The sequence below is a fragment of the Leuciscus leuciscus genome (genome assembly GCF_965113295.1).
Source record: "Leuciscus leuciscus genome assembly, chromosome: 9".
In the NCBI taxonomy this organism is placed as follows: domain Eukaryota; kingdom Metazoa; phylum Chordata; class Actinopteri; order Cypriniformes; family Leuciscidae; genus Leuciscus; species Leuciscus leuciscus.
Window position 1 is genome coordinate 19755462 of NC_138733.1, and position 20100 is coordinate 19775561.

General features: G+C 36.8%; 1 protein-coding gene across 1 annotated transcript in view; it reads left to right on the top strand.

Annotated features, from left to right (window-relative positions):
- The window catches only part of grik4 (glutamate receptor, ionotropic, kainate 4), a 375294-nt gene that overhangs the window by 216494 nt on the left and 138700 nt on the right, over positions 1–20100 (top strand). The window lies entirely within an intron of this gene.

Below are 20100 nucleotides of genomic sequence, written 5' to 3' on the forward strand. Positions count from 1 at the left end.
CAAGTTTTCCCTCGTGTAGCTTCTGTTTGTACAAAACAAAGACAAATACACAGCGGTTTAAGCAAAGTAAAACTGCCTTTTCACTGTTTGCAACCATAGGATATGTGGTAATTCACCTCCTGATGATCTTTCAATTTATTCAAAATTCACTTTTTCGTTATTTTGCTTTCACACTATTTGTGTCTTCAGTAAAGGAGCAGTGATAAACATAATATATATATATTTTAGTTATATATATATGCTTTTGTTCAAAAGCTTGTGGCCTGTAAGATTATTTTTCTTAATTATTTGTGTCTTATGCTTACCAAGGCTTCAGTGTCATATGATCCTTCAGAAATTATTCTAATATGCTGATTTGCTGCTCAAGAAACATTTCTTATTATTATCAATGTTGAGAACAGTTGTGCTGCTGAATATTTTTGTGGAAACCATGATTTATATCTTTATCAATTTAATGTGTCTTTTCAGAATATAAGTGTCTGTTTCTTGAAAAAAAATCATAGTTGTTGATATTTCTTATACACTCATAGATTTGATTGGAATACATCACATCCAGGGGTGTGTTTCCCCATAGAACGACGTAACTCACTGCTTAACTACCATAGAACGATGCATCGTTGAAGAAATCAACTTGCTAGTCACGTCTGTTTCTCAAAACCATATTGTCGCAAAGTGGTCGTTCAAACCTGTTGGTTAAGGATGTCACGCACGTGGTGGAATAACTTTTTTTTGATGAATCTGTTTGAGATATGATTAATGCCAGATGTTTTTATATAAATTACGAACATGGCATCTGAGAAATATTTCAAATTTTTCTCAGTTATTTAGCTTAATTTCCAGATTCAATCATAGGCTCGTTCTTACATAGTAGGCTAGAGCACGTTCGCACATGCGCACTTCAAAAACGGTGCTTTAAATCTTTTGATAAACTAAAAGACGTAAATGGCATTTGTATGTATTCTAAATAAAAGATACAGATTGTACTGAATGTCAGCTTGCTTATTTTGCTCAAGACAAGGATTTATTAAGTCCACATGTCATGCAAACTAGAAACTATGCTTCTAACCACAGGTCGAGAGTTGTCGTTCCAACTACACAACTTTGCGATGCTGTTTGCGAATGTTCGTTAGAACGATGGTTTCGGGAAACACTGACTCGTTGAACTATGCAGATAATAATAGAACTTGCGACCATAGTTGGCTAACAATGCTATCGGGAAACGCACCCCAGCTCAACTGTTACATACTGTGTTGTCACATGTTACATTTCATATTTCAATATTTCATATGGTTAGGTTTCATATTGTATTTCATATTTCAGTATTTCAGCATATCTATCTGAAGCTCATGTTGGATTTAAAAATCCTATCTCCACACATGGTCGGAGCTCCATGCAGCCCTTGTGCGACTCTTCATTGGAAATGAATGATTTCCTGTCTTGTGTTTGTTGGAAGCAGTGAAATGCAGCTTATAAGACTTGCATTCTTGAGATGCACTTAAAAAAAAAAAGTTTTACCATGACATAGATCACTCAATGACTAATATGGTAAAAAAAAAACACAAAAAAACCAGAATGCAATATTGCATCCTTTATCAATGTCCCTTAGTGAATTTTTGCCAAAATGTTTTCTCCAGAGTAGAACAAAGCAAAATACATCAGTGGGCTTTACTCTTAGTTACCAAGCCTTATTATTAAGTTTGCCTTGACATGAGACTGAATTTGTACCAAATTTGTATAGTTAGTGACATGCAGTTGTTAGTAGATAGATTGTCTTTGTGAACAAGTGACTGAGCATGCTGAGATATTCTGATTACAATCTTTCATTAAGTTGGAGACTTTCCAGGTAGCACTTTTCTCAGCATGGCCATGTTTGTAGACTTGAAGTAATTTAGTGTCCTTGCTTCCTGGAGGTTTAGGTCTAACCAGTCAGCCTTCAATAGCTTGTTTTACCAAAAATGAATGAAAATCATTCTTTTTTAGTTCAAGTAGCACATTATTTACCACTAAATCCCTTTTTCCTAGATACCATTTGAGATGTTTGCTTTCTAAAATACTGTCTGAAATGTTAATCTAAGTATACAATTATATATACATACGATGTACTTAGAGATTCATGAGATTTAGATTTTCATGCTGTGAGAAATTATATGACATTTTGAAGTTAATAATGTTTTTTTATTCTGTTCATTCTTTTTACTTTTCACTGGTTCGAGCAGCTCTGCAGGCTTCTTCTGAAATGCACCAATTTATGACATCATGTGTAGTCCTTGGTATATAGTTATGACCTTGCTAAAGAAAAAGAAGATTGCTACTTGTAGTATACGTGGCATCACAGAGAACACCCTTAATGCATTTCCTCAAATTATGCTGCTTTGCGGAGAAGCTGGTGATTTAGAAATTTTATGAGAGAACTTTGAAAGTTGACTTTTCACATTCTCAAGTATATCTGTTCTTCTATTATATCTCATTATTCTCATTTCATGTTGGGAATATGTTTCCTGTGGAGATAAAGTGGCATTTAGATTATTTGCAGTGTTTTGGGGTCTAATTCCTCATTGCAACTCCCATTATTTATTACGAATGTACATTTTACATGCATTTTTACATTTACATTTAGCAATCACTTTTATCTGAAGTGACTCACAAACAGGAACATTTACAAACTTGTAATAAAGGTGTGATATTTCATTTCAATAGCGAAACTGTACGTTTATCTGCTTCAAGAACAGTGCAGTTATTACCTCGCTAGTGAGAAATATCATGTAGCTTTAAATTTGCTAAACTATTTTATTGATAAAATTGTCAGAGCAGCGCTGACAACATGTGTCTGTGCGAGTGTGTATCGGTATGGTATGTGTGTGCATTTGAGTGAGCGGGAGAAAGAAAGTATGTGCTTTCCGTACATAATTAAACGTAATTTTGTGGCAAAAAACATGGAAATAATTTGTTGTTTTTATCCTACTGTTTACTGTATTTATTTGCTTGGTCAGTGTTGTTGTGGGTTTTGGTTCTTTTGCTGTTGTAGGCTGTAATGACCTTTGAAATAACTGAAATCATTTGGCGAAGTGATATGGACATGTAATACGGTCCAGATCTGCCTGGAACAACTTTAGCTGTGCTTTTCCCTGAAAATAATTGCACACCTTAGAACAATCGTCAACCAATCAAACATTCATCAGCCCCACAGTATAAAAATATTTAATTTATAATATAAAATGATTGAGTGGGGTCAAAACAAGACACGTTGCAGTATACTGTATATTCAATTTCAATGCATATTTTCCTGTTTGTGGCTAATTATTATTAAGTAAATGTTTACCGGTCATATAGTAAGACAAAAAGTTCAGTAACAATAAGCTCTTATTCAGCAGTATCTTTAGCAGACGCTGTGCTGAAAGTGACACAGTCAACATCAGCTCAGTTGACCTGACTGTAATGCCAGCACCTCTTGCCACCCAGACCACAGAATCATTGAGGAAACTCACTTACACTCCAGTCTGATGCCAGTCGCACGCCAATGATCAGAGAGATCATGAACTCTAAGACTTGACTGGGCAAAAACGATTTGGATGAGAGAAAAACATTTTGGCACTCACGCTATGGGATCCAAAGAGCCTTTAGATTTGGTTTTATCAAATTCATCTGAAAGTAAAGTTAAAAGATACAAGAGCTCAAACTAGGAGTAGGCAATATGACCAAATGATGCATGCAATTTTATTTCACGATAAAAAAAAAAAAAAATATAAATCACAATATAGTTTTTTTGTGATTTCAAAACATTGACATTTCATAATTCTCATTACCAATTTCAATCTCATAAAAAACTAATATTAGCCTAAATGAGTAAAAAACAAAACAATTCAAGCTTGCTGAAGACAAATAAATAGTCGTAAAATAAGAACAGAGAAACTAAGTACAAGCAATAGGACAAAACTACAATAGAACAAAGGCAAAAAATAATAGACTAAATAAGAAATAGGCTTTACATAAACTGAATAAAGTAATTAAATGTACAAAAAAACTGCATAGTCTTCACTGTGTAAATTAAATATTCTTATTAAAGTTACAAGAGTAATCCAGTCCGGAGCAGTTTCTGTCTCTTTTTTTGTTTAAATAACATTAAAACAGACAGCAGCAGGTTTATTAGGCTGCTGTCACTTTAAGACAGAATGTACTGATCTAATATACCTATACACATGCGCTTTCTTTTTAAACTGTTTACGTTCACTTAAGACATAAATGACTGTTTATAAGGATACTCGCAAAGACAGGCATTTTGACACATAACTGTGTATATGTGACCATTCAAGCCCAATAAGGTGGCAAAAAGAATTTTGTTCATTACTCACTAGCCGCGTTTCCACTGTCGGGCCAGGGCCGGGCCGTGCTAGTGCGTGCCAGGGCCAGTCGCGTTTCCACTGTCACTTCCGGGGCTTGATCGGGGCTTACTCGGGGCCAACGGCCAGGATTTCTGGCCCGTCGAATACCTTGGGCCAGAGCGGGCCAGCTCGGGCTAGAGGAGTGGTTACGAACAGAGTCTGGAGACGGCAGCGCCGGATGATTCTGTCAGCATTAAAGACTTTTAAAATAATTTAACTCGCGTTCATGTTTGAATGCCTTGTGTTTGTGATGCAAAAGACTATGCGCGCTAACCATTACCATAGTAAACATGGTAAACGCTTGAAGATACGCATAGTAAAAAAACATAGTGAACGCTTGAAGAAATCAGACCAATCATAAAGGCTATCACAATCATGTTTTTATTTGATCTGTCTGTAGCCTACGTCTCGTCTCATTATACCGGACTATCATAAAATAAAGCAACTTTTTTTTCGGGAGCTTCCTCTGTTTCTCTGACGGAAAATATCTGTATTGGAGTCGAGAGAGTGCTAAAGCTCCTCAGGTCGTATTTTTGGTGGCATATATTTGTAGAAATTATCATTCTTTCTAAATGTGATGTAAATATGTCCTTTAACTACCAGATAAACAGTAGCCTAACAGACGCGACTGAAGAAGTAAGTGTGTCCTCTTTCTTTTGTGAAATAGACCTAACGGTAATTTATTTAGTGACTAATGTGCAATTTTGACATAAATTAATTCATTATGATCAATGTATCACTTTTTATTGTAAACCTGTGGTAAAACATCGATGCTTGGGTTTTAAATATTCAAGTAAACAACAAAAATGCCAGCAAACGGCCGCTTTTATCATGTTTGTTTTCAACGCTGTTTCCAGTGATTTCTGATTAGTTTTATGATAAAACTTCCATTTGTTGGTGAATGGGTTAGTGTGACGTTGTTCCAGAGAGGCGTGTTACGGGCGTGTTTTAGTGAAGCGCTGTGGAGCTTCTGGCCCGACAGTGGAAACGCAAGCCCGGTGCTATTAGCCCGAGGCTATCAGCCCGGCACGGCCCGTTTAAAGCCCTGGCCCGGCCCTGGCCCGGCCCTGGCCCGACAGTGGAAACACGGCTACTGACTCTCAGACAGCGCTCAGAAACAATCTATCAGACAGCGTGCATGTATACAGAAATGAGCTCTCTTTCGCTGCTTATTGTGCTTTCAACGGTTTAACATTGCTTGTTTTTAAACAGCAATGCTTAAAACACATTCAAATGATACGATTTAACAACATCACGTGAGCGCGTAACCGCGATAGAGACGATAGTCCAAAATCTCTACCATTTGACAAATTTATACTGGTTATTCGTGTCACCCATTATTTATTGTTCATTATTGTACATTACATTTGAATTTGACTAAATTACTCTGTACATCAATATTTATTTTAATATCTTTGCAATGCAATAATCAAAACAAGGTACATAAATGCATCAATATGATACTATACGTAGACTACTTATTGGCCAGGATTAAAATGCAACACTCAGTTTTTATTATATTTTACAATGAGTCCCTGCTCCATCTTTATCTACCAAGTTATTCCTGCTCCACAATTCCTGGAAATATATGATGAGATTGAAATAATCGATTATTGTTATAGTTCTTTTCATGCCTCTCAAGATGGCATCTGTTCCATAAAGCAAATTAGCTGCAACACTGGACAAAACAAGAGTTATCTCTTGAGGTTTTATATACCAGTTTTGTTTGATTGTGTGAGTAAATTACCTCATTAATCATATACTGTATATTAAAAAAAGATAAATCAGCAGAGCTTGTGGCAGAAAGCAGATGCTGAGAACTGAATTCACATTAGATAGATCTGGGCTCTGCTTCAGTCACCACTAAACACACCAGAAATAAAAGTGAGCAGAAATGGATCCTAGTCTCTGTTTGGGATCTTTGAGAAAATTGAAAAAGGTTCATTTCCACGTTCCATTTTCTTTTGCCATTAAGCTAGACGAGAAACGAGTTATCTATGGCTTATTCTCAACACCAGTATTTAACACAGAGTGCAGCACTTCTGGGATGAGAGGACTGACTATAGGCCTACAGGCTTTTTCACACTAATTCTTCAGCACAAAAAAAAAAAACCTGCATGATTTGATTTAAAAAAAAAAATATATTATATACAAAATATATATATATATTTATGAACTCCTTCAAACAGAGTCTGAAATGTTTGATATACTTTACTGTAGCTCTACACTACCATTTAAAAGTTGGGGGTTGATAAAACCTTTTTTTTTTTTTCATGTTTTTGAAAGACGTCTCTTATGCTCCCCAACAGTGCTGGGGGTAACACATTACAAGTAACACAAGTTATGTAATCAGATTACTTTTTTTTTAGTAAATGTTAAAGTAACATTACTTTTAAATTTACAGCAAAATGTCCGAGTTACTTTTTTAAATACAGTAAGTAATGCAAGTTTCTTTGCTTTCCCTTTTATTGACTGGCACCTCTCCAGTCTCCATGTTGAGAGAAATCGAAAATGAGGATCAGAAGTGTTGTGTATGCTGTGTGAACATGATGCTTATTGTAGTTCTAGACTAAATGTGAGCATGCATTTATTCACTTACACAAAAACAGATTCAGTATTCCTCAAAATTAAATAAAATAGTGAAATGCAAATTGGTCGTTCAACCACGTTGGTTAATGATGTCACACAGGTGGTGTAGTAATATCTAATTTTAACAAATCTGATGAGATCGAATTAATGCAAGATGTTTTGCTATAAATTACGGACATGGCATCTGAGGACTATTTCTAATTTTTCTCAGTTATTTTGCTCTATTTCCAGATTCAATCATAGTCTCGTTCTTACGTGGAATAGCACGCTCGCACATGCGCACTCTTCAAAAACGGTGCTTTGAATCTCTTGACAAACTAAAAGACGTAAATGACATTTGTATTTATTCTAAATAAAAGATACAGATTGCACTGGAGCTCAGCTGGTTGGCAAGCGTAACGTCAAGGTTATTTGTTCATTTCTCTGCGAACACACATACAGTCAACATATGTACATGTATACACAATGCAAGTCATACTTGGTTAAAAGCATCTGCAGAATACAAAGTGTAATTCATATACATATACATATATATGTATATATGTATATATATATATATATATATATATATATATATATATATATATATATATATAGGAAAGGTTAGAATTTATTTATTTTTGTATATTGTTTAAATGCCAAATAATTTATTTAGACATACAAACTTAAAACATATATGAATATATGAATAATCTACATCAGGCTTTGTGTGTGGCCACACACTGGGTTCTTCCACTTGTATTGCACATGCATATTGTGCATTTTGAGGCAATTAGGGCTTTTGAGAAATGTGATGGAAAGAAATTTCAGTACCGCAGCACGTTTCTTTTCATGCAGTCTGAAGATTAAAAATAAACTAGAATGAGATAAGTGTTATTCTAATATGAAAGGAGCTCTTTCATCAGCTCTACCTTTTTAAAAATCTCTAGACTAGGTGTCCTTCATATTTTATTCATGTATCATATTCAGATTTCAGACATTTTGGAGAGAACGCATTTGCCTTGAACATTATTATGGGACACAATGCATTGCATCATTCAAGAGAACTATATAGCCTCTGGTGGATCCTAAATGAAGGAGTTTAGTGTAGGAGAGCCTGGGGGGAGAGAGACAAGACAAACACAATGCCAGGAAGCATTTCAATCCTCTTGCATGGCAAACACTGGGCAGCATTTCAACAATTCTTTCTTTTATGCTGGCAGTGTCTGGTAGAGTGTATTAGAAAAGCTGCACAGATCTCTCCACTGTCAAACTCACCTTAAAACACGTCCGTTTACTGTTGGCTGAGTTGTTCTGGGTAAAGGACATAAAAAAAAAAAAAAAAGGCCTGGCAGTTCTGTTAAAAAATATCTCCCACCTGGCAGCATCCTACCTGTTCACACCTCAGTTCAGTATCTTTTAAAAAAAAAGGGGCAAGAAACACAGAGCAGCAAAGCTATTTTCCACCCTGTCAAGATGAATGGTCGTTCGCAGGTGGCCAGAAATGGAGAAGTATCCTCGAAAGCAGCTTTTTAAAATGCACTTAGTCTGTGGCATCTTTGCTCTTCTGTGATTTGGGCTGAACTGAAGTGGCAGACCTGATTTGCAAAATTCAAGAATGTGGGTGTCTATTAACATCGTCCCTGGCGCTCAAGCATGAAGAGGTGCTGTGCCGTTAATTATTTAGGAATCACAATCATAGGGATGTTTGTTTTGTATGTCTGTTCAAGTTCAAATCAGAGCACATTTTATTTATTGCCTGTGGAATAACACACTATGTCTGTATCTGCCTATGCATTGTTTTTGGCACCAGATCTACCCATAATGCACTGTGAATTATAATGCGGAGAGATAGGAATGCACAAGGTCAGCTCAGATGTGCTCTGCTGCCTTTGAGGTGATAACAGGGACCTTGACAGTGAGAGTCTCATTAAGACCCACCTGATGGGTCTGTGGCTTACCGTGGGGATGAATGGTTATACTTCCTCTTTTAATCACTGGACCATGTGAACAAATCAATGCGATGCAACTCCCAAACCTCAAGCCCAACCCACATAATCTATATGAACACTTGGACTGCATAAACAAGGCTTAAACAATACCATTGTGCATAAAGCTCAAGCAATTTTCCGTCATTAACAGATGTTGTTTCAAATTATGTTTTTGTTGCTCAACTGGTAGAGCAAAGTTTCAAAAGATTGTGGCACGCGCACATCTGCCCCTCCTGTAGCCATAAACTCTCTCAGCTTGAATGTTTAAAGGACAAGTTCGGTATTTTACACTTAAAGCCCTGTTTTCAGATTGTTTCTGATGAAATACAATGGTTAAGATTGAAATTTGGACAAATGCTGCTGGCCCGAGAATTTTCGGTTTCTGTGGTAGCACCCCCCCCATCTCCACAATGGTTGCATAGGTGCACTGGAATAATCCTTCCTAAAACGCATTAAACTTTCGTTTACAAAGACGTGAAACTCACCGAGTGGTCAGGGGTGTTCACTGATATGCTCACACAAAAATCGCTGCAAAAGATGCTTTCCAAAAGGTTTTATCGTAGTTTTTCATCCAATACAAGTCAATGGAGTTGGGCAAAAACTACGATAAAACCTACGGTTCTACCACAGAAACCGAAAATTCTCGGGGTAGCAGCATTTGTCCAAATTTCAATCTTAACCATTGTATTTCATCAGAAACGATCTGAAAACAGGGCTTTAAGTGTAAAATACCGAACTTGTCCTTTAAACTTATCAGACTTAAAAAGAAGTGAAAATGATCAACTTTAGTTACGATGCAATGCTGGCCCGATTGTGCAAGTGACAATTCCGTCATGTCCCGACTCCTAAACACGAGAGTGTAGTTTCGACGCTCAAATTTAGATTTGTTAAGAATTGTTGAAAGGTGTCTTTTTAATAAATGCAACACGTTCCCAAATACTGACCAAAATAATCGTGATTATGATTTTTTTCCATAATCGAGCAGCCCTAGTGCCAGACGAGCTGGTCTGAGTATTTCAGAAACTGCTGATCTACAGGGATATTCAGGCACAGCACCTCCAGGTTCTGTGGGCAAAAATACCTTGTTGATGCCAGAGTTCAGAGGAGAATGGCCAGACTGGTTCGAGCTGAAAGAAAGGCAATAGTAACTTATAACCACTTGTTATAACCGAGGTATTCAGAAGCAGCGGCGGTTTCTTCATTAGGCGATCGGGCGACGCACCACCAAAGTGTGAAAGGGACTTTTTCAATCCCAATCTCATTCAACCACAGAGTTACGCTAGCAGTCACTCACTGTTGTTCTGCCTCTGGATATAGTCCAATCAGCGCCAAGTCCCATTCTGTGGAGTACCGCCTCTTTTTGGGCGATTTCACTATGGCCGAAAATCGCCCAGAGTGTTCCCATAGACTTACATTCAAAGATTTTTTTTTTCGAACTGAAGGCACTGCAATGCATTCTCTATGGGTTCCGGGAGGGCTCGCACTGACGTGCTTTCGTCATCATACGTACACTTCACTTGTGCAGCGATTGGTGGAAACAAATATACCTCTAATAATATTTAGCCATAAGCTGAAGTGACATCCAATAATTTCCTCAGTGCATAACTTACATTTCACGGACATATTCTCGATCTGTAAATGTTAGAAAGTCAATATTTCTGACTAAAATATACATTAGCACTAAATTATAAATATATTTAGCTAAAATATTGGTTGTTGAATATTTGTTGTTGTTGGTGAACATAAATGTGCTAGAGAATTTCAAACCTACATGTGTATTTTTATGATATTAGCTTTGTTTTTATTTTTTATTTTAAGTTTAGTAAATTTAACTACTTCTTTAAAAAGCATTATTTTGTTTTTAGATTGTAATGTTGCAATGTTAGAATGTAATGCGATTTGACCCCTTTTTTGGATAGACTGCAGATAGACAGCAAGGTTACACTATATTTGTTTTTATAACCTTCAATATGAACATTGTTTGTAGGACAATATTGATCAGGATATTAAATATATATAAAAAAAATTTAAATACAGTTTTTTTTTATTCAAATAGAAAAATAATAATTAAATACTCAGATTATACCATACATCGCCATTTAGCCCAAAAATTCAGATTTATTTGGCAATTGGCTATTTCCCAACCCTACCGGCTGAAGTTTTAGCTAAACTTTAGGCAAATGATAGCTACATTATTATCACTGTTAAATTGTTATTTAACAATTAGCCTACATTCAGTCCTGGATTAATAATTCAGTTTTAGCACCAGCCGCCACTGTTCAGAAGAGTATCTCTTAATGCACAGCACATCGTACATCGCACAGCAGAAGACCACATCAGTGCCACTCCTGTCAAAATGAGGCTACAATTAACACAGTCTCACCAAAATTGGACAACATAAGATTGGAAAAACAGTGACTGGTCTGATGAGTCTCGATTTCTGCTGTGACATTCAGATGGTAGGTTCAGAATTTGGCATAAATAGCATAAAAGTATAGATCCATCCTGCCTTGTATCAACGGTTCAGGCTGGCTCTGGCACACTTTGGGCCTCTTGGCACCAATTGAGCATCGTTTAAACACCAAAGCCTACCTGAGTATTGTTACTGACTATGTCCATCCCTTTATGACCACACTGTATCCATCTCCTGATGGCTACTTCTAGCAGGATATCATGCCATGTCACAAAGCTCAAATCATCTCAAACTGGTTTCCTGACAATGAGTTCACTATACTCAAATGGCTTCCACAGTCACCAGATCTCAGTCTAATAGAGAACTTTTGTGATGTGGTGGAACGGAAGATTCACATCACGGATGTGTAGTCAAAAAATTTGCAGCAACTGTGTGATGTTATCATGTTAAGATGGACCAAAACCTCTGAGGAATGTTTCCAGCACTTTGTTGAATCTATGCCACGAAGAATTAAGGCAGTTCTGAATTTAAATGTTTAAACTGTTTTCAATGTTAATATATTTTAATGTGTAATTAATTCATGTGATGACAGCTGAATTTTCAGCATCATTACTCCAGTCTTCAATGTCACATGATCCTTCAGAATTCATTCTGATACATTGATTTGCTGCTCATGAAACATTTCTTATTATCCATAATAGTAAACTGTAATATGTCACTGTATTTTACCTTTTTATTTCTTTAAAAATATATTTTTTTAAGGAGTACTGCATGTCACAACACAGTACATGCCAACTTCATGCCACAACATGTAATTAGGATTCATTGAGGCTGTTTTCTCATCTAGGGCACCAGGATCACCACCGGGCCACTAAAATGCCATTTTAACCCTACACAAAATTGCCGTCTAGTCTACAGGCTCATCAGTCAACACTCTACAGTCTCTGTCTGAGCTCAATGGCCTGTGCGCTTTTACGTTAATAGCCCAACATCACTTTTGAGTCCTCATGCAGTTTTCCTGTCATCCCTGCATCACATTGCCTCGCTTTTTTGTGTCTCTGGCCTTCTCCCATCTATGTGTGAAATGAAACGTAAGCACGGCATTTCCACTATAAACACCCTTCTCGCACAGTGTACAGTCAGGTATTGTTTGCTCTGTTGGCATCCGATTTTGTCTGTTGTTTTACACTGGTCTGGAATCATCAGCTGGAGTCTCTGGAGCCGTGAGAGTGTGGGGGTAGGTGTGATTCTGCATTAAATGCTAGAAAAAGGTCTTCGTGGTGTGCTTGTTTTTGGTGATGTTACGGTGCCACTGTGTGCAGGCAAAATAACAAATCCATAGGTCAGGCATAAACTCCAGAGAGGCTATTACTAAAACCTGATCTTTAGTGGATGTGCAACCAATCAAATTTAGTCCACTGCAATTCTCCATCATACGCTCCATGTGAAAAAAAAAGATGAGGGGGGACGATTTGGTGCTTAGCTTTGATAATACTCTATATGGAGTGCACTTTCTGTGCAATGTAACAGGGATTTGTATGCTTAGCCTTCGGTTTACTGTAGGCAAGATAAGGACAGAGAGCAGAAAATGAGAGAGAGCGTAAGTCTTCATCGTTAGTCTGGGCATGCTGCTATTGCCTGACATGTTTTGTACACTTCATCGCAGGAGGGAATGTCATGGCCAAGTAAGGGAACAATCTTTAATTATTGTGATTCGTTTTATTCAGAAAAACACAGGTGGGAATGAGGACAAGTATTAATAAAAAGAGGTTGGAGAAGTGATTGTGTTAGTAAAGGATATGTATAGGTACTGTACATCAACTAGAAAAGCAAAAACAAAACAAAAAAACAATACTTTCTACACTATCATATGGTCACTGTCTCTTTTTACACTATCAGGTCCTCCTGGGGAGTTGGGAAGTCATAGATACAGCGTCAGGTGTGACCTACGCAGACAGTTACCAGATTACAGTACGTCACTTCTCAGACATTCAGCGACCCGACAAACGCTGATTCAACATGTTTAGTTGGAGAAAACAAGCTCCGACATATGCCAACAGACACCGACCTGTTAAAACTGATCCAACAATGTATTTATTATGTATTTGTTTATCTTCTTGAACACAACAAAAAAAAGTAAGGCAGGACTTAATTTTGTCCATCGGGAATTGATTGGATCATTAGATGTGGTTTGCTATTGGACAGGTTGACAGGTTGTCCCTCCCTCGCGTCAGGAAACACGTCATCAAAGAAGAGAAAAGATGTCGCTGCAAGAGGGAGGGGAAGATATTTTGATTAAAAATTATGAAGGCACATGAATTGTAAAAAAAAAATACTGATATGCACAGATAAATCATTTATAATAAATACTGCAATATTCCATTAAAAAAAATGTTTTACATTTTAATTTCATGGTGACTTTAAAGCAATGTTAACTTAATTGGTTTTACTTTAAAAAGTAAGTCTACATGCCATTGTTTACATTAAATTTGATCATTTAAAATTTTATATATGTGACTTTTTAAATACAGAATTCACTGTTTCCTGAAGCAGGTAGAAAGGTGGGACAAAGTGTCACGGGATGGAGCAGAGGCAGATCCTGGGCATTGTGTGTCTCTTCTTATCCTCTATAGTGATAAAGGGATAAAAACAGGCAACTGAAGATGTAAACAATTATCCCTGCACACGCATCCCAAGGGCTGCACTCCAATGGCAGGCTGGATGAGCAATTGGTGCCATTAATACCATCATTATTCCCCTGTCTCTAATGGCCTCCCTTAGTAAACACACACACACACACACACACACACACACACACACACACACACACACACACACACACACACACACACACACACACACACACACAAAATTACAGCTAAATGCAGATTCCAATGAAAGCACAAACACACTCAGACACATAGATCACCCGGTCATGATCAATGAGAGAGAAACTTTCTTACCCTTTTCCTGCTCATTTATCATTTATCATTTATCTGAAAAAGCTCTAGTGTATGCCATGCTCTACAGAAATAGCCACATAAAACTTAAAATCATGAATTGCAGATTCTTTCACAGCTGAAATGTTAGAGCCAGGGTGTCAGTATAAAGTCTAATGCCTGTAACTGCGAGTCTGTGGCCCAGCAAATGTTAAATAATGCAGACTGCACACGACAGCCCAGTTTTTCCACATTTAGCTTAAGTGAACATTTTAACAGATTCTGCACTTTTATACATTTGAGTGAAATAATTATTTAAAGAAAGAACATTTAAATCAAGACCTAAATATTGAACAATTGGAATTTAATTTTACTACAAGCACTTTTATGTGCCAGTTGATTTTATTAAAACAGATTTGAACTTATTCTTGTTTTATCAGGAAAAACTGATATATTTAATATGCTAATCTAAACATTTCAGTATTATGTGAAAGTGATTTATATACATTTTTACAACTTATCAAGGATTTATATCCATTATTAGTGTACTTGGTTACCAAAGAAACAGGAATTTCAGTAAAGTGCATACTTGAGATGAAATATGAGTGTGAAGAAATATATGTGAAGAAAATATATGAAAAAAGTCTAAATTAATATCACAGAATATTTTAGTTGTGAGTTATTCCCTATCAAGCTGTAAGTGTCAACTTATGCAAAAAGTGTGAAAATATATAATTGTGTTTTTAGGATACATGTTCTGCAAATAAAATTAGCATGCATTAGCATCTCTGATTTCTTCAATGATTACCTTACCATTCATGACATTTAAATGAAATTTTTAATGCCTGTTTTAATAAAAAAATGTGAACATATGCATTTGATTTAATCACATACATGCAAATAATTTCACACTTTTTTTTAATAAAGATTGGAAATGGAAATGTAATGGAAATGTCGGAACCGTTTTAACTCATGTTTTATGAAAGGTTGGAGATACTTGCTCTTTTTTGAGTGCTGTTTGCAGTGTCAGTAGTTTATTGGCCACTTCTCGCTCTAATTCATGTAGTGTTTGAAAACAATTCATTTTAATTACTCATTTGCCACATGTAATTTCTCTTATTCGCTTGCCAATTTGACAACACAAAGTGCTCTTAAAAGGTGTAAAATGACTTTTTTCCACAGACACAAAAAGACAAGTGACTGTGAGGTCCATAAAGCAATCAGCGTTTTGATTTACTGGGACCTTACGCCCTTCAGCGATGGATTCTGTCGTCAACGGCTTGCCCAGGAGCTTCGCTAATTAGCGTCATTGCTGAAATTAGATGAGACTTGCTTTGGTGAAAATAAAAATTTAATTAGAACCCGTAATTAAAAGTTGATTTACGCGACAGATCATTCCCATTCAAAGATAGATGATATATCCGTTTAAAAAGCCTCAGTGCAGAGAAGATCCATACAGAATAACATGTGAACGAGGCCTTCATCAGCCTATTTTTATACAAACAATCAGGCCTTTCCAGATGGAGAGGAATGCGGACCATTAAACATTATTGATAACATTAAAATTACTTTTGTCCCAGCTTAATAGCAAACTGAATTTAAATCAGATTTAAAAATATCCGGGTGATCTTTCATGTAAAGGAACGGAGAGGTGGAATACTAATATCTAGTTTATTCTCATCAGTGACAAGGGTAAAAGGCCAGTCAATAATAAAGTCAAACAACCTTCGAAAGCATTTCAAGACTCACTATTCATCATCTGACAGTGCAGATCCCTCTGTAAAACCGTGATGTTGGCCTCTGAAATGCTTTATCTCCCTGGTCTTTACTTTTGCTGTATTTAGATCCTCTTTCAGTCTCTGTGGGATGAAGTGAAGAGCAGATCCTGAGTAGTTCAAATCTGATACGTGGATTCCAGGGCTGTCTGTGTTAATTTAATTGATTAGTAATGTCATTTCATACAGTTGATTGGTTCATCAAGCAAAGCAACAATTGACTGCATTATGTAGCAAATACAATTCCCCTAAGATTCAATATATCATTGTAAAAATGCCCCTGTATGAGTTTTTTTCTCTTATTTATAGCATATAATAGGTTAAGCAATATCACACAAGTAACGATGGCAGTATCTCACGAGTGCTGTTTTTTTTCCAGACTAGCACGAGTATAAATGTGATATTGTTTTATATTATAAGAAGTTCAAATTGTGTTATGATTTAAACACAATATTTTCTGTGTTTGCCAACGAAAATATTACATGTAAAGCCAGAGCAGATCTATTGTGCATCTCTGAGTTTTATATCTGAATGAATCCGCATTTTGAGAATCAATGGGATGAACCAATGATTTAGGCCATTCAAAAAGAGAGCTATTCCTGAATGAATCAGCCATTTGAACAAATCATTTAGACATTTACCGCCACCAACTGGTTGTTTTAGTTTCTTATTTAGAGTACCACTTCAATACTTCTGTAAGTTGATAACTTCTGTAAGTTCCATCGTTATCAACATAGTTCAACGAGTTGTTGTTTCCCCAAACCATAGTTTCTAACAGGAATTTGCAAACAGCATCACAAAGTTGTGTGATTGGAAGTCCTCTGCACAAAACCATACACTTAAAATCCAGCATTAGCAATACCTCCTATAGCCACATTGTGTACAACATCTAGCATTTTTATGTTTAGTAAAAGTTAATGAGTGTGCTTTAATGTCATTAATGTTGACAGTTTATTGAATGATAATCAGTCTTGTATAATAGCTGTATAAATGTCACAATCAAGACTGCTGCTTTGATGCTCTTCAAGCCTCATTTGGATCTAGCGTTTTAAAGGGAAAAGCATATTAAATGGCAGTTAGTGCGCTTAAAGGTGATGCAATAGTCCATTTTATTTGCATTCAGTCAATCTGGTTGATTAAGTGTGTGATGGAGCTTATTTAATAGGCACTTGAACAGTGGACGACCCATTTGAGTGATGAGTTCCTCCATCCTCCATGGCTGGTCTGTTTAGCCCACTGTTAGCCAACGGTCCCGTGAGAGCAGCAGCACAAGGTGATTTTGAGAGTTTAGCAGTTTTATTATGGTGGCAATGTAGTGTTGAACGGGCCTTTGGGACATACTATAAACCCCCATGTATTGTAACATCTAATGGTTTGTTTTAGTGTTTCTATAGCCTGCAGGATACGTAGTGGTTTGTGAGCTACACAGGTTAATAGGTATAGGTAGAAGAAATATAGTGTAAGAGAATCTAACTGTAAGAGACAGAGTACACATTAATCTGACCTGCGTCAAATCAAAAGGTCTCTCGTCATTTACCTATGAAATAAAGGCCTAAAAACTCCTAAAGCTAATGGCATTTAAGAGCTGTGGTGTTTATGTGAGGTTTGAATCCAGCCTGCGCTATATTCAATAGTCCAATCTCCATTTTCTGTCTTGCTTCATTTACCTAATAAATAAAGGTCAAAACACACAAAAGTTTCTGTCTTTTAGGAACTGGGGTGCTTTTTGTGGCTACAGGTTTGAATTGACCGTATCCAGTCATATCCAGTTTTCCAATCTTTAACGTTACAATTTCTTGTCTCGTTTCATTTACTTTCAAATAAAAGTCCAGAAGCATATGTCATTTAGCTGAGGTGCTCATGTTTTGAGTTACAGATTTCAGTCTGGTCTGCGCCTTAATTAATTTCATAATCTTTTACATTGCAGTTTACTGTCTATCTTCACTTACCTATCAGTCAAAGGCCAAAAAGGCCAAAAGCTTCTGCTATTTCAGAGTTGTGGTGCTCATATTGGAAAAACAGGTTCGAGTCTGACCTGCAACATGTCAGATTCCCCAATTTTTTGTTTAATTTACTGTCTGTCTTTACTTACCTCCAAAAAGGTAATATTAAAAAAATATACATTTACACATACTATTGAATTTAAACACACATTTCTGCACATGCATTTCTGGATAGTATCAAGATGCGCTAAGGCAAGGACAGTGCTGGTCATACCATAACCATCAGCCCTGGTATCCATGTACATTACACAATGCGTTTCATGCCCCGGCACGCGCTGCTGCTCACCATCGATTCCTCTAAAAGGGTCAGCAGCTGAGCCAAGACTGGAAGATTGAATAGAACCTCGGCTGCAGCGGACCTCCACACTGCTCCGAGTCTCATACTGCAGTGCCTTTAAAATGTCATTGCCCCGCAACAGATCTCCCTCTCTGATATTTTTGCCCTGCGCTAGGATTCCATTTAGCTCTGGCAATTCCAGTTTCTTGCTTTGACATCTACATTTGTGACCGTGTATTGGGGACAAGAACAGAACCTCAGGGCTCAGTGCGGGGCCAGTGTTTCCATTTGGCGCTCTTTGTTGTGAGATTTAGGGGTAAATGCTGAGAGAATTGGCCAGTTTGAGCTTTCTCCACTTGTGCTGTGGGAAACAGCCTTTTGCTATTGGCTGCGACAGAGAAGAGGGGGTGTGGGAAGATGATTTAGCTTAGTGTTGGAGATGGACAGTCTTCTGTATGGGCAGCCAGTACTGAAATTACCATCTTTTCTTGCAATCATTTTTGTGGTGGATGACTATTTTAATGCAAATGAATGTATGCTATAGTTATGCATTTCCCGTGGACATTCACCATAACAGGTATTACGGATGGGAAAACGTATGTAATGAATGTGGCTTTGCCCCTAAGGTAACAGTGCATTAATTGATAAATACTTTTTTTAGTTTTTTTTTTAATAGCCCCTGTGAGTTTGTGGGAAAGACAAAAATCTATGTTTTCTCCTCGCAGAATGCATTAGCTTAAATTGGACCCCTGTATATAGTAATTTAATTGCTTTTTACCCAAAAGCACATTAAAATTGCAGTGTGTGTCTTAACTGCCATCACTGCTCTGCCGCAAGCGAATACGTTTAATCTCATTTACAACATACAGCGGATCTCCATTTACCATCTCTAAACAAACATCTTGGTATTTATGGCAGTCTTAAGTGGATTGTTATTTATAATGCCCTTTTTAATAGGAAGACTCTCACGGCTGATTCAGTCTTGTTTGAATTAAATCATTAAAGCATTCTGAATCACAGATGTTTCATTTATGCATTATGAAATTTGTTTTTGTTTTCTTTATGATTGTACAGTCAAAGAATAAGAGTTTTGTGCTTACTTCCACTGGAATATTTAGCATGATCTCTTCTAGCAGGGTTTGACAACTGGCATTAAAAAAATCTTGCACAGTTCAGTCATGTCACAGAATCACTGAAGAGCTAATTATGTGTTGGCTTACAGAATGGTGGCAAAACAAACCATTTCAATATGCCAGCCTGACAGGTAACAGAAATATCACAAGGATAGTTTCAAAATAGGTTGACATTCATCAAAAGTAATATTATAATCTTTGAAAAAGTAATAAAAAAAAAACTCACCATGGACTAGTCAAATTCAAAGCAGATTGAACATGGCATGTCTTCACGAAAGTGGGTGTACTTACAATAATAGCCCTAGTGACTATAAACATAGTGAATTCATAGGATATTGTCTCTTTACTTTGCAACATTCTGATACAGTCATTCTATATGCTATGCAAGCAAAACAGCTATATGGAGCACTTGTGTCGGTCTCATAAAAAACCTGTCAAAGAACAGCATTAATCTCGTCTACTGTAAGCGAAGCGAAGAATGTGCTTTTAATATGCGCACAAGACGACCCAGACACTCTTGTTTCTACATTCCCATGATTCCTCATTGTGTTGAATGATTTCTTAATCTCTTTTGTCACAATTCTGATTGTCAGAATATCTGCTTTTCTCACTTTCTGGGTCT